We start from the raw sequence: 13,560 nt of genomic DNA on the forward strand, positions 1-13,560 counted from the left end.
TTCATATCCCTTTCTTACCAATGTTATCACTCAACACATTATTTCTGTGTGAAATTTGTAATTTTCTGTCACTATTTATTCTCCCTTCACTGAATCATGAAAAATTTGATCAAAATTTTATCACCATTTTGAAAAAGTGAAACTATTCTTACAATTCTAGCTCATGGGAGAAAGAGACACACAGATCACTCACTTGTCTGAAACCAGCCTGGGACCTTTAGCAAGTTATAGCCTTAGCTCTAGAGTGAGAGCTTGTTCCAGACAGACAAATGGGCAAATAAATTAACGAGTAAATAAGTAAGTTAATAAAACATGACACATTGAATTATTTATTTTTTGCTTCTATTTTTGGGGGGTGCACTGGCTACTTAGACTATTTTTCTTGAATCAATAATTGTTGACCACCATGTTTGTGCCATTCACTGTGCTAAGTGAATAAGAACCTTACATATAGAGTAAGCCGTGGGAAAAGAACTCGGTGCATACAGAGGTCACGATGTGTTTTCTCCGTGTAGGTTAATCCTGTTTTCTTTTCCTCAAATTCATGCTTTCTGTTTCTTTAAGTGAAATATGATCTATTATATTCCACCACTTCTAAATGCCATGCAAGGATCCATGGAAAACTTGTGCATGCTTTGGATCACTTTAGAGGACAGGGCTAATGGGAAAGGAGGGGAAAGATGGACGATGCTTATGTCGGAAAAGAGCCAAGACTGTAGGACAGCTTCCTCTGTAAGAGCTAGTTCCCGAAATGGCAGGGTATGTTGTAATTATACGAATGTTAAATGTTGCCTCCAATGTCCATGTTTCCACTTGATTCCCAGCTGGCAAGTAGCTTTTGGAGTATGTGGAGCTTTTCCTTGGGAGCTAGATCCCCATGCCTGGTCTGTAAGGTTATAGCATTCTTTGCCTCTACTGTCGTTCTCTGGCTCAAGCACATGGGAAGAGTGCTGCTAACCAGGAGAGGAACTACTCACCTGCAAATAAAACTCTCTATACACTTTTTAAAAGACTTTCCATTTCTTATGTTGCTTATTTCCGACACTTGGTTGCATCATTGAGGTTGTCATAAACATACTTACACATTCAGTTTCAGCTAACAACATGCTCATGGGCATGTCCAGAAGGCCAAAAGTCACAAATATGCTTGGGAATTTCAAAAGCTTGTGCGTAGGTCGGAAAGAAACGACAAGAACAGGCATCATGGTGGCCAAAGCCACTGGGGACTCCTTCAGAATATGCAGTTTCATGTTGAGAGTGTTGAACATCAACTAAGATATAGAACATTTATATCTCAAAATATTCGTCCCAAGCTACTTTCCAAGTGCAGCGACACTCAGATTGAAAATCCAACAGAATTACTAAAGTCAGATGGCATAGGAATATGAAGAGGTGTGGAGAGCCACAGATAGCAGCGCCCCCTGCTGCTTCCCTGGTGCAATGCACCCCCTTTTGTGCATGCGTAGTGAGTAAACCGTGTGCGCATGCGCAGTGCGCCCCCTTTTGAGCATGTGCAGTGCGCCCCTTTTTGCGCATGCGCAGTGAGTAAACCTTATGCGCATGTGCAGTGGGCAAGCCCCTTATGCGCATGCCTGAAGGCATGGCGTGAGGTGGCTTGATCTGAACAAGGCATGGCGTGAGGTGGTGTGATCTGAATGCACCAACCAGGAGCGACGACGTGGCAGTTTCTGATAGGACCAGGCACACTATAAAGGTTCTGTGGGAGCTTTTCCTGGGGTCACTCTGGTAGTCCAGGATCCTGAATAAAACTGCTGCAAGAAGAGTTCCTGGTGTTGGTGTCTTTCCTGCTGGATGGGGGCAGCATCGGCAAAGAGGTTTTTAAGAAGAAACTTCAGGTTGGTGTGGAATTTCTAAAAGTAAATATAATTGCTGGTCCAACTCTGAATTTACACAAATTTCAGACTTTGGGCTGTTCTCCATATTTTTCTCAAAGACAGCACCAAAGGCTGACCTTTTTATAGATTTGTACACTAAACTGTTTAAGCTACCTATTAACCTAGTGGCATAGCTATATTTTTATGCATTGACTTAAGCTATATGGCTTTAGCTATGAAGTTTCTTCAAAGGAGTGCCATTAAGGAAGGTTTTGAGAGTTGAAGCTTTGAGAGCAGGCACTGAGGGTGCTCACCTGTCACCTGGGGCCTCCGAGCTGTGGTCACTGTATCTGATGAGACTCTGGCTTTAGACTCCATGTTTCTCATTAGCACAAAAGTAGAAGCACTGGGCAATAGCTTTCAGGAGCTGGGGTATCACCACCTTAGCCTCTCAAGCATTCCCAGCACAGTAACCTTGAGCTTAGGGATCAAACCTGACATTTGTGTTTCTCCATGTGGCGTAGAATCTCACTTGCAGGGTTGTACACTCCATGGCAGCTGCCTCTACCTCTTAGTACTTTTCCAACTGAAAATGGTTGTGTCCTTGGATTCCTTTCCAATAAAATATGATCACAAAATTTGTGAGCAGAAGCTTCTCTTTAGAGGAAGATTTAATTAAAAGGGGATTTAGACTTTTTGTTTTAAAAAGCGTGTGTATATTATCAGGCTGAAATGTATCTTCTATGAGTTTATTCTAAATATTCTCTTAAGTCAATATCACTGGACCATAGATGTTTATCATCTACTAATGTCCTTCATTGTAACTTTATCTATCAGGGACTCACTGCCTGAGATACAGTGCTGACTACAGGAAATAGAAAAAAGGCATTCCAATTCAATGATATGACAGAAAAGACATAGTGAGGCTTGTTTCTTCCTAGTGTGGTCCCAACCAAATAGCTACAGTATTGAAATTCTGTAGTCACTCATGAGAGACTAGGACAAAAAAATTAGTTCTCAAAACTGAGAATAAAATTGGAGAATTCTTTTTATCAATGAGAGGAATAATTGTTCTGGGACTGTATCACCCTAAAAAAACTGCTCTGTTGATGTCACAAAAGTGATGAATTCTGCTTATGCCTTTTATTAAAGACACCTAGGAAGAATGTAGTAGGATAAATGTGACCAAGCAAAGAGACATAAACTTACTGAGTTCATCTTTTCTTTTGTATTATTCCTTTGCGAAGAGGTTTATGTTATAACTAACTTAAGTGAGCTATAAATAGGTGGTTGCAATTTCTTTTCTTTAAAGGTGTTATAAATATGTATCAATTGATATTATTTTTATGATTCTGTATTTTTATTACATTTAAAAATTTTAATCTATTCACTTTTCATCCTGATTGAACCTCCCTCCTTTGTCTCCTCCCATTCCACCCTCACTCCCTCTTCTCTCTCCCCCCTTTTCATCAAGTCCTCAGAAATGGGGAACCTTCCTCTCCTACCACCTGACCTCAGCCTATCAAGTCTCATCAGGACTGCCTGTAACCTTTTCCTCTGGGCTGGCATGGCCATCCCACCAGGGGAAAATGAACAATGAGTGGGCAACAGGGTCCACGTGAGAGGCATCCCTTACTCCCCAATTTGTGGGCTCATATAGAAACTGTGCTGCTTATTGACCACATCTGAACAGGGGTCTAGTGTAAGACCCCCTCCCCTGTGCACCCGCCATAGCAAGCATAGCAGCAGTAACACTATCTTGCAAGGCAAGACTAGAATAATAGGTTCCCGGGATAAGATGAGGCCTGGGGCCCAGAAGAGAAAAATAAAAGCATGCTGAGATAACATAAAAGCATGCTGAGATAACAGAAACAGTTTGTCCTTGTCGAACAAGATATTTATGGTCGGCCATCTGGCCCAGGGAATGGGTAAACTCCCCTGTTCCTAGAGCCCATTTGATGACCGGGCCATAACCTCGCCTCATTTAAATTTACCAATCAGAGCCCTGTAACTATGCTTCTCGCTTCTGTACCCGCGCTTCCCGCTAAAATCCCTATAAAAGGCCCCCGAAAAACTCGCTCGGCGCGCCAGCCTCTCCAGAGACTGAGACGCCCGGGTACCCGTCCCCCTACAATAAAGCCTCTTGCGTGTTGCAACCGAAGTCTTGGTCTCGCTGGTTCTGGGTGGGGGTCTCCACGTTAAGACCACCGTGCCGGGGGTCTTACACTAGGTCTTCTCTACGCATGGCCCTTGGCTGGTGCATCAGTCTCCAATAGGTCCTCGTGGGTCCAGATTTTTGGTTATCCTTGTGGAGCTCCTGTACCCTTCAGGTCCTTCTATCCTTAGACTCTTCCCTAAATCACCCTGTGCTCTGCCCCAAAGTTTGGCTGTATCAGCATCTTCTTTGATGCCCTGCTGGGTGGAGGCTTTCAGAGGACCTGTCTGGTAGGCTCCTGTCCAGTTTCTTCTCTTCAACTGCTTCCAGTGTCTATTCAATTAGCCCTTATGAATGAGAATTAAGCAGTCTCCCTAGCTTCCTCCTTGTTATTTAGCTTCTTGAAGTTTGTGGATCATATTGTGGTTATCCTATATTATATGGCTATTACCCAATTATAAGTGAATATATACCATACTTGTTTTTCTTGGTCTGGGTTACCTTACTCAGGATGATAGTTTCCAGTTGGATCCGTTTGCCTACAAACTTCAAGATTTCTTTGTGCTTAATAGCTGAGTGGTATTCCACTATGTAAATGTTCCACAATTTCTTTATCAATTCTTCTGTTGAGGGACATCTAGGTTGTTTCCTGATTCTGGCTATTACCAATAAGGCTGCTAGCAACACGACTGAGCAAATGTCCTTGTTCTATAGTGGACTATCTTTCAGGTATATCCCCAGGAGTATAGCTAAGGTTATAGCTAAGTCTTGAGGTAGAACTATTCCAATTTTCTGAGACAGCATCAGATTGATTTCCAAAGTGGTTGTACAAGTTTTCACTCCCACCAGAAATGGAGGAGTATGCCCCCTTTTCCATATCTTTCTCCATATCTGCTGCATGTGCTGTTACTTGAGTTTTTATCTTAGCCATACTGAAGTATGTAAGATCAATATCAGAGTTGTTTTGACTACATTTCTTTAGGTGTTTCATGTCCATTGCATTTTCCTCTGTTGAAAATTCTCTGTTTAATCTCTGTACCCCATTTTTAAAATTGGATTATTTGGTTTGGTGGAGTTTAATGTCTTGAATTCATTACATATTTTGGATATTAGCCCTTTGTCAGATGTGGGGTTGGTGAAGATCTTTTGCCAGTCTGTGGGCTATTGTTTTGTTCTGTTGACAGTGTTTTTTGCCTTACCAAAGCTTTCCAGTATTATGAGATCCCACTTATTAATTGTTGATCTTAGAGCCTGGGCTGCTGTTGTTCTTTTTAGGAAGTTGTCTCCTGTGCCAATGAGTTCGAGGCTTTCCCCCCTTTTTCTTCTATCAGATTTAGGTTATCTGGTTTTATGTTGATGTCTTTAATCCACTTGGACTTGAGTTTTTGCAGGGTGATTAATATGTATCTATTTGCATTTTTCTACTTGTAGACATCCAGTGAGATCAGCATCATTTGTTGAAGATGCTGTGTTGTGGTTAATTTATCAGTATGGCCTAATAGTGTTTATTATCAGGCCTATAATTATTATTACCATGGCATTTTCTAACCTGCTAGCAATCAATCAAGACACAGACACCTGTTATATTTTAAAATAGCCTTAATTAACCTGGGGCAGGGCAGATATTAATCCCCTAAACTACTTCCCAAGTGGGGCGGGTATCCCATGCCATCTGTTTCTAATAATTTCTATCAAGCTATCTCCTATCCATAATCCCAAATACTTGCTAATTATCATCATCTGGGACAAATCTACATCCAAGCCAGCCGTGTGCCTCTCCTCCCCCTAACCTATGGCACAGCCTTCTTCTTTTCCCTTCTCCTTCAGTCTCTCCTCTTCCCAAGAGTCTACCTGTTTCCAAAAGCCTGGGATCCTTAGCTAAGCCTATACCATTTGTGGCTGAAGTGTGTTTCTTGAATGCAACAGAATGATGATTTCCGTTTATGCATCCATTATGTGAGTCTGTGTCTTTTTATTGGAGAGTTGAGACCATTGATATTGACCATTATTAATGACCATTGACTATTAGAACCTTTTAATTTTATGGTGGTTGTGGAACTGTGTTTATGTGCTTGTCTGCTTTTAGTTTGCTATAGTGAAGCTATTTATCTCCTATGGTTTTGGGGGTGTAGTCAGCCTCTTTGGGTGGGAGTTTTCCTTCTAGTATCTTCTGTAATGCTTGGTTTGAGCATAAATATTATTTCAATTTTGTCCTATAGTCGAATATCTATAGATGTTTTCTCCATCTATGATGATTTAAAGACTTGCTGTATATAGTATTCTAGACTGGCATCTGTGGTCTCTTAGGGTTTGCAAGATGTCTGCCCAGGCCCTTCTGGCTTTTATGATCTCTGCTGAGAAGTTGGGTGTGATTCTGATATGTTTGTTATTATGTTACTTGGCCTTTTTCCCTTGCAGCTTTTAATATTTTTCTTTATTCTGTACATTTAGTGTTTTGATTATTATGTGGCAGGAGGATTTTTTTCCTGGTCTCATCTATTTAGTGTTCTTCAGGCTTCTTGTATGACTATAGGCATCTCTTTCTTGAGATTGAGGGATTTTTCTTCTATGATTTTGTTGAAAATATTTCCTGGGCCACTCAGTGACAATGGTTGCCCATGGTCAGAGATGGACCACTTGGGTACCTGAATGCCTGAAGCTGAGACCTCACCAGCAGGAGCCAGGAAGTTTTCCCAGGGTTTAGCCAGGTGATCTGAGTTTGGCCCCCACAAGTTTCACACACTCTGGGTTCTTGTCTCACATGGGAAAGATAGATATGTGGGGTTTGGGGGCCCACAACAGGCCTGTCAGTTTAGTTATGATGTGTACTTGGCACAGCCATCTTGGATCTCTGTTTTCAATTTCCCAAACATTTTGAAACCAGAAGAAGTCTGCATACAAAGTTGTTTCCCACTAGCCTGAGTTTGGTAGGGCTTAAGATTGATTAATAGGCATAGAGGAATACTAGGCATAGAGAAACTTCATTAATTCCAAATACTTGAATAGTATTTATATTAATAGTGTCCCTCCTTAATCTTATTTAAATGTGGTATTTATATAAATTCGGTGTTGTTCAATTTCTGTAATGAGAGATCTCATGCCACCTGTTAGGACAATAGCAATTAATGGTCTCATATCTCTGAATAATAAAAGAATAAATCAAGTAAACAGATACATGTCCCCTCTGTTACCTTCATGAGAATACTTCCCTCTCTCTTTCATGTTTCTAGTGGTTTGAAGATGTCTGTCTTCCAGTGCAGCATTAATTGCCATCATCATCATCTGATGGTCTTGCTTCTAAATTAGTCATGTGTGGGAAGCCATGCTAGAAATCCTGTGCTTAGGCTGCATGGTGTGACCTTCAAGTTGTTGACCTTTGCTGAAGGAGGTCTTGTGTGTAGGCTATCTTTGGATTGTTTACCTTTGAAAGAAATAGGGAAGTTCTTATAGGAACTACCCAGAGGAATAGGGATGTTCTTACAGGGAACTACCCAGAGAAATAGGGAAGTTCTTACAGGGAACTACCCAGAGAAATAGGGAAGTTCTTACAGGGAACTACCCAGAGGATTGTATTCTTATCTGGGAGTTAGGTGAAGTGAGATTGCAAAGGAGCTTGTGTTTACCTTGCTATATAAAGTCTACTTACCTGCATTAAAATGAGTCTTGATCAAAATCTCCGGACTTGACTCAATTTTCGTTGTGTCTCTGTCCCCCACTTTCAGTCCCCATTCCCTCTTCCAGGGACCCCTGTTTGATTTGTCCCATGGGCCAGGACAGTCCAGTGTTATTGTCTTGTTTCTAAAGCAATAATTATTCTCGATTGGGGGTCCACCTAATCTGACAAGAGCTCGGGTTCAATACTGGCTTCTCTCCTGGTTCTGTTTTTCTATTGTATCACATCGGAGGCACCTGGGGACTTGGACCTCAAATATAACATTTTTGGAGTGACACAATTCAGTTCAATGTGTGAAGTATCATAAACTGGAAAAAACCCAACAACTTTACATCTAAAGCAACCTTAGCAAGACTGCTACCGTACCACCTAAAATAATTTTCAGTTATTATTTTCATAGTACTTGAGTGGTACATCTGTTCAAGTCTAATCTGAAATTTGACAAATTCCTCAATATTTATAAAATTTATCCATAAATATTCTGAATAAGACCTGGTATACAAGTCACATTTATGTGCAACTGCATTTCAATTCTGAGCAGCAATTTTGCTACATATATCTGTACTAATGTGTGTGTGTGTGTGTGTGTGTGTGTGTGTGTGTGTGTGTGTGTGTGTGTATACATACACAATACTTTGGATTATTATATTAATTTTCATAAGCTATAAGCAATGTTTTCTGCTAGTCTCCATTAGTTTATTTTCCCAGTAAAGTCAAGATAAAAACTTTATAAAAATTCAATTACTACTTTCTCTTATTTGTCTTTCCTTCCCTGCTCTATATCCCTCCCACTTTCTTATCCTTTCTTTTCCTTTGGTTAATGTATTGGTCACTGATGATATTATTATACAAGTTATAAAACTGATATTTTTAAGTAACACTTCACAATTCTTATATGAAAACATTCCACATTTACAATTAGAAATCAGGCTCTAACAATAGCCACTTCAAATGTTTTGCCAAGAAAATAACTTGAAGATTTTGGACAAAAACACAGAAGTTATTCTAATTATTCAGTTAAGTTTTTGTTCAGAGTAGCAAATGAAATCATTTTCATTCAACTATGATCATTATGAACACTTGTTCACAGAGTCAATTGATATTTGCAGCATTGTTAGATATTTAAGAAAAAAAATTCGAGCTATATGGATAGCTCAGCCAGTAAAGTGCTTCCCATGCAATCATGAAGACTCATGTTTGTTTTCCTGAATCCCAATATAATATAAAAGAGAAAAGAAAGCCAAACAAGGTGGCAAGTGCTTGAAATCCCATATCTGGGGGTGGAAGTGCAGAGACAGTTAGACTGCTGGGTCTTGCTGTGCAGCCAACCTTGGTGAATCAGTACTTCCCAGTTCAATGACAAATCCTGTTTCCAAAACACAAAACTGGTATAAAATGATAGCACCCGAGGAATATCTGATATTCTTCTTTGTCAGCTTCTTTGCCAAGCATATACGCAATCACAGGAACCTTATACACATATGCAAACATGGAAAACAAACATGATTTATTTATTAAATAAGAGTGATCTTATGTCTGACTAACACATTCTTAGTCCAACAGTCATTTGTCTAAATAAATATTAAGAACAAATAACTTCATGATTAATGAGCTTTGCTTTCTAGTGTTTATTAATTTTTTTGCTTCCATCTTAACTACACTCTGTAGTAAATGCTAGTCCTTAAGTCATATATTCAGATTCATCACACTGTTGAATTAAACTATTTGACTGTTCTAATGTAAATAATTTTTTTTCATTTGAATGCAAGCTGAAGGGATTATTCCATGGGAATGGCCTACAAATTATACTGTTGTTTTGTTTGCCAGTTTGTTTCTTTTATTTTTTTTTCCTTATGAAAATAGAGAGATTTTCATTTGGTATTCATCTATCCTGGGCCTGATGCTGAGAGTGACACATTGTACAGAAATGACACCTGTTTAGCCCAGGACTGCCCTAAAGGATAGCTCATCTGTTAAGGGAATGGGTGAGATTGAACAAGACCTGCAATCTCCGTCTCTTGGTTTCTTTATCTAGAAATGATGCACATGTGTGTAAGTAACTTATTTTTTCCTGGTCTGTGTCTGCTTATTTGTGTATATATAACTGATAGAGGTATATAAGTAGATGATAGACAAAGTTAGATAATAGATAGATAGATAGTAGAGATAGCTCAATAAGGATGTTGACATATTACATAGACCAGTAGTTACATAATATAGGAAGGCAAGAGATAAATATAATTCCAGTTTCAAGACTTCTAGGAGTGTTAGTTGATAAAGGACTAAAGACGTCATGGAAGCAAATGGAACAGTGAAGTGTTAGATGTGTTTTATAGTTAACCAACTCCTTAATTAATAAAGATTATTTCTTTAATTTCTTAATATTGAACACTGTAGAAGACAATGACTAGGACTTTTCAAAAATTATTACACAGTCTGTGTTCATTCTACATACAGATTCTTAGTTGGTATAAATAAAGTGTATCAGAAATACCATAGATGAGAGTAATTTATGTACCCTAATTGCATTGACTACAGATTCAAAAGAAAATGCTCATGTATTATATTATTAAAAATTTGTATTTGTTTTAATACTACAGTAAAATCCCAAGAAAATAAGAACATTAGAACAAAATTTCCTAATTTAAGAGTTTTAAAACATTTTTTCCTAGTGAAAATAGAATTGAAACAATTGACACGTACTAAATATCAATAAATGTTGAGTTGATAATACTTGACCCATATTTACAATGAAGGATGTTGGGATTCATTAGCAGGAAAGTTTTGATGATGCGAGCCCGCATTTTGAGAGTAGTACATTGTTTTACTGTATTGATGGCAGCGAAAGTCTCTATATGTTCAGAAGAAGTAAAAAGTTTCAATAGCGACTTCCTGGAAGAGCCAGCCTCACCCATCTGAGCTGGCATCTGGGCCCAGATCCAGTGCTTACAGTTAGTCAACCCCACAACCTATTCCTTCTCCCAGCTGCTGGACCACAAGGGCAGCCAGTGCTGGAGAGCCAGCATCATTGCCAGTAAAGATGAAAACCTGAAGCATGGCTGTGACAGAAGTGTCTGCTATGGTCCAGTGTTTATGGTGTTTCAGAGACCAGGAGCCTTGAGGCAGACCAAGGACATGAGGAAGTGAGTATTTGCATGCAGAACTGTCTAGGCAAAAAGTATACTGAGTGATGTGCTACAGCTCCCCTTGTCATTACATTGAAGGACCTTGAGATTGAAGGGCATGAAGGATGGAGGAACAGGGTGGTGCTTACGCTGTGAGGAAAGGCTGAACCATGTCCAAGGCCTGAGCTGCTGCTGGAGGCCATGTTCATGTGTATGGCCTATACTTTAGTCTGTGGCATGTTGATATTTGTGGGGCATGCTGTCTCTGAAGGCCAAGTCTGGTTCTTTGTTTGTGACCCATGTGGTCAGTGTTATCACTGAAGGCCATATAGATGTTTTTGGTCTGAGCCACATACCCATGGGCCATGTTACCCCCAACCACATCCACCATCATTAGGATGTTCATGGTAGGTGCTGCTACCTGAAGCCATGTTGATGTCCAAAGGCCAGACTTCCACTGGAGGCTGTGTTGGTGTCTGTGGCCTGTACTGCCACTTGAGACTATAATGAGGTCAGTGGTGTATGCTGTGTGGCTAGGTGGATGTCTGTCACCAGATAACACGCTGAAGAAGCCCATGTTCCATGCTCCTGTTATTGTAAAGCACAAGGAAGCTTCTTCTGCATTGGCATTGATGACTGGAGACTCACAGTGGAGAAAGAGAGACAGAAGAGGGTTCTGTAACAATGCCCCCAAACACACCTCAAAAATAAAATAACAACATAGACGGAAAGCTATTGAAAAGAACCCCTAAGCATTGTGTTAAGGATGCTGAAGTGTAGCTCCCCACAATAGGGGCTACTGCTGGTGCTGGTTGAGTGTGACTCATAGTTTTAAGAAGCTATTCACTGGGAGTTTAGACTCGGGAGTTGCTGAAGAAAACTATATGGACAACACATGTTGGACTTTTTTTTTTTAACTCTTTTTTGAAGGGAAGATCACAAGAGTCAGGGGGCAGACGTGGGAGGATTGGGAAGGAAGGATGACCAGGAGGCATTATGGAAATTCTAAAAAAAGTCAATAAAAATATTATATTAATAATGTTTGACCAGCCATGGCAAAGTGTCATGCAACTGATATAACTCAATAAAATAAGAGTACGACTCAGGAAAGAACTTATCATACCTCTCAGCAGACATGGATAGAGCTGGGGTAGAGATGAATGAAACCCTGTCATGTTTCCAGGAATCACTGGTGATTGCTAATAGTTGATAATGGCCTTGACAATAAAGGAAATAGGATGACACAAAATGTATCTATTTCTTACCATAGCAAGATGAGCTTAGAAATATAGAATTGCCTGGTTGATTTACATCCCAGTTTTAAGTGACCATGTCCAGTTAGACTATATAGCTGATTTTAACACTTTCCACAGTGGTCCACTTTTCCTATGTAGTCTCAGTATGTGATCATTGCTTATTCAACATGTAAATATGTACCTAGAAATATATATGGACAGGGTCTTGGTAAATATCTAACTTGATATCTGAGAGAAGTCAGACAAAATGAACAATGGCTCCTATATACCTTTTGTGGCTTTCCATGTTATTCCAACAAAGATATTACAGGCAAACAAAAGTCATATTTTATTTATAGAAATATTTAAATTCTTTGCACCTGTTCATGAGGCCAATTGGTACACTCACTGAACAAGAACACTTCACACAAATTACAAGTGTTTCAAGGTTGTGTCCTACACTGTGTTTTCCTCTTATGTCATTTTTAACTACTATGGTCTCTGACATTTGGTTAATTAAATCTGCCCACGGTGTCTGACTTGGTTTTGTAATTCTCTAAGAATGTGATTTTTCAAAGGTGGCAAGAAGAATGGCTAACCTTGATAAGCCAGTTAGCCACATCAGCATGCTGTTCAATGAGACTGTAAAAGATTAGACAGCTTGAAGTCTGTGTGAACCTACAAGCATGGGCCCCCTATGATCTGCAGGAGGAGTCAGAAACTGAATTGTGATAAGAATAAACTGATTGCAGTTTCAAATTTAGCCCTGTGCCAGTCATTTACACACAGACACACACACACACACACACATTAATTTAACTCAGCATATTTTTCTGAATCATTTTAAGATGATATCATAGTTTTATTCTATTGCTGTAATAAATACCATGACAAGAGCAACTTAGGGCAGTAAAGGCTTTATTTCAGCCAACAGGTTATGCTGGTTGCTTTCCCACACAGCATTACCTTGTACTAAGAAATCACATACGTACAGAAGTACAGTGGCAGCCATGGAAGATGGTTCTTAGGTAACTTACACTTAGCTAGCTTCCTTGCACAGCAGTCAAGGACCATCTCTTGAGTGCATGGCACAACCCACAGTGAGTAGTTCCAGCTGTTTAGATTAATAATTAAGACAATCTTCCATAGACATCGCACAGGCAAGTCTGATTTGCAAAGTCCTGTAGCTAACAGTCTTTTTCTGTTGACTCCAAGCTGCATTAGGTTGACTATTATTGAAACTAGAACACAGGACCTTTAAAATGTATTTATTTATTCTAATATTTGACATTATAACAGAATTACATCATCTCCCCCTTCCCTTTTCTCCCTTTAATCCTTGCCATATACTCTTCATTGACTGTTTTCAAACCCATGGCCTCTTTTTGTCATTAGGGTCATTACAAACACATAGACACACACCAAGACTCACTCACACTTACTAAATCACACAAATACAACTTGCTCAGTATGTATTATGCTCCACTTTGCTTTTTCTTCACATTAACACAAGAAATAGAGCATCAGGCAGTTAATT

General features: G+C 39.5%; 1 pseudogene across 1 annotated transcript in view; it reads left to right on the plus strand.

The window, feature by feature from the left end:
* The first annotated feature begins 1,742 nt into the window (after window positions 1–1,742).
* LOC311598535 (next to BRCA1 gene 1 protein-like) overlaps window positions 1,743–13,560 on the plus strand; it is a 56,833-nt pseudogene continuing 45,015 nt past the window's right edge. The window contains exon 1 of the transcript XR_014783626.1: window positions 1,743–1,856. The product of XR_014783626.1 is annotated as a next to BRCA1 gene 1 protein-like (transcript). The remainder of the gene's footprint in view (window positions 1,857–13,560) is intronic.

This window comes from Acomys minous (genome assembly GCF_964271855.1).
Source record: "Acomys minous genome assembly, chromosome: 5".
In the NCBI taxonomy this organism is placed as follows: Eukaryota; Metazoa; Chordata; class Mammalia; order Rodentia; family Muridae; genus Acomys; species Acomys minous.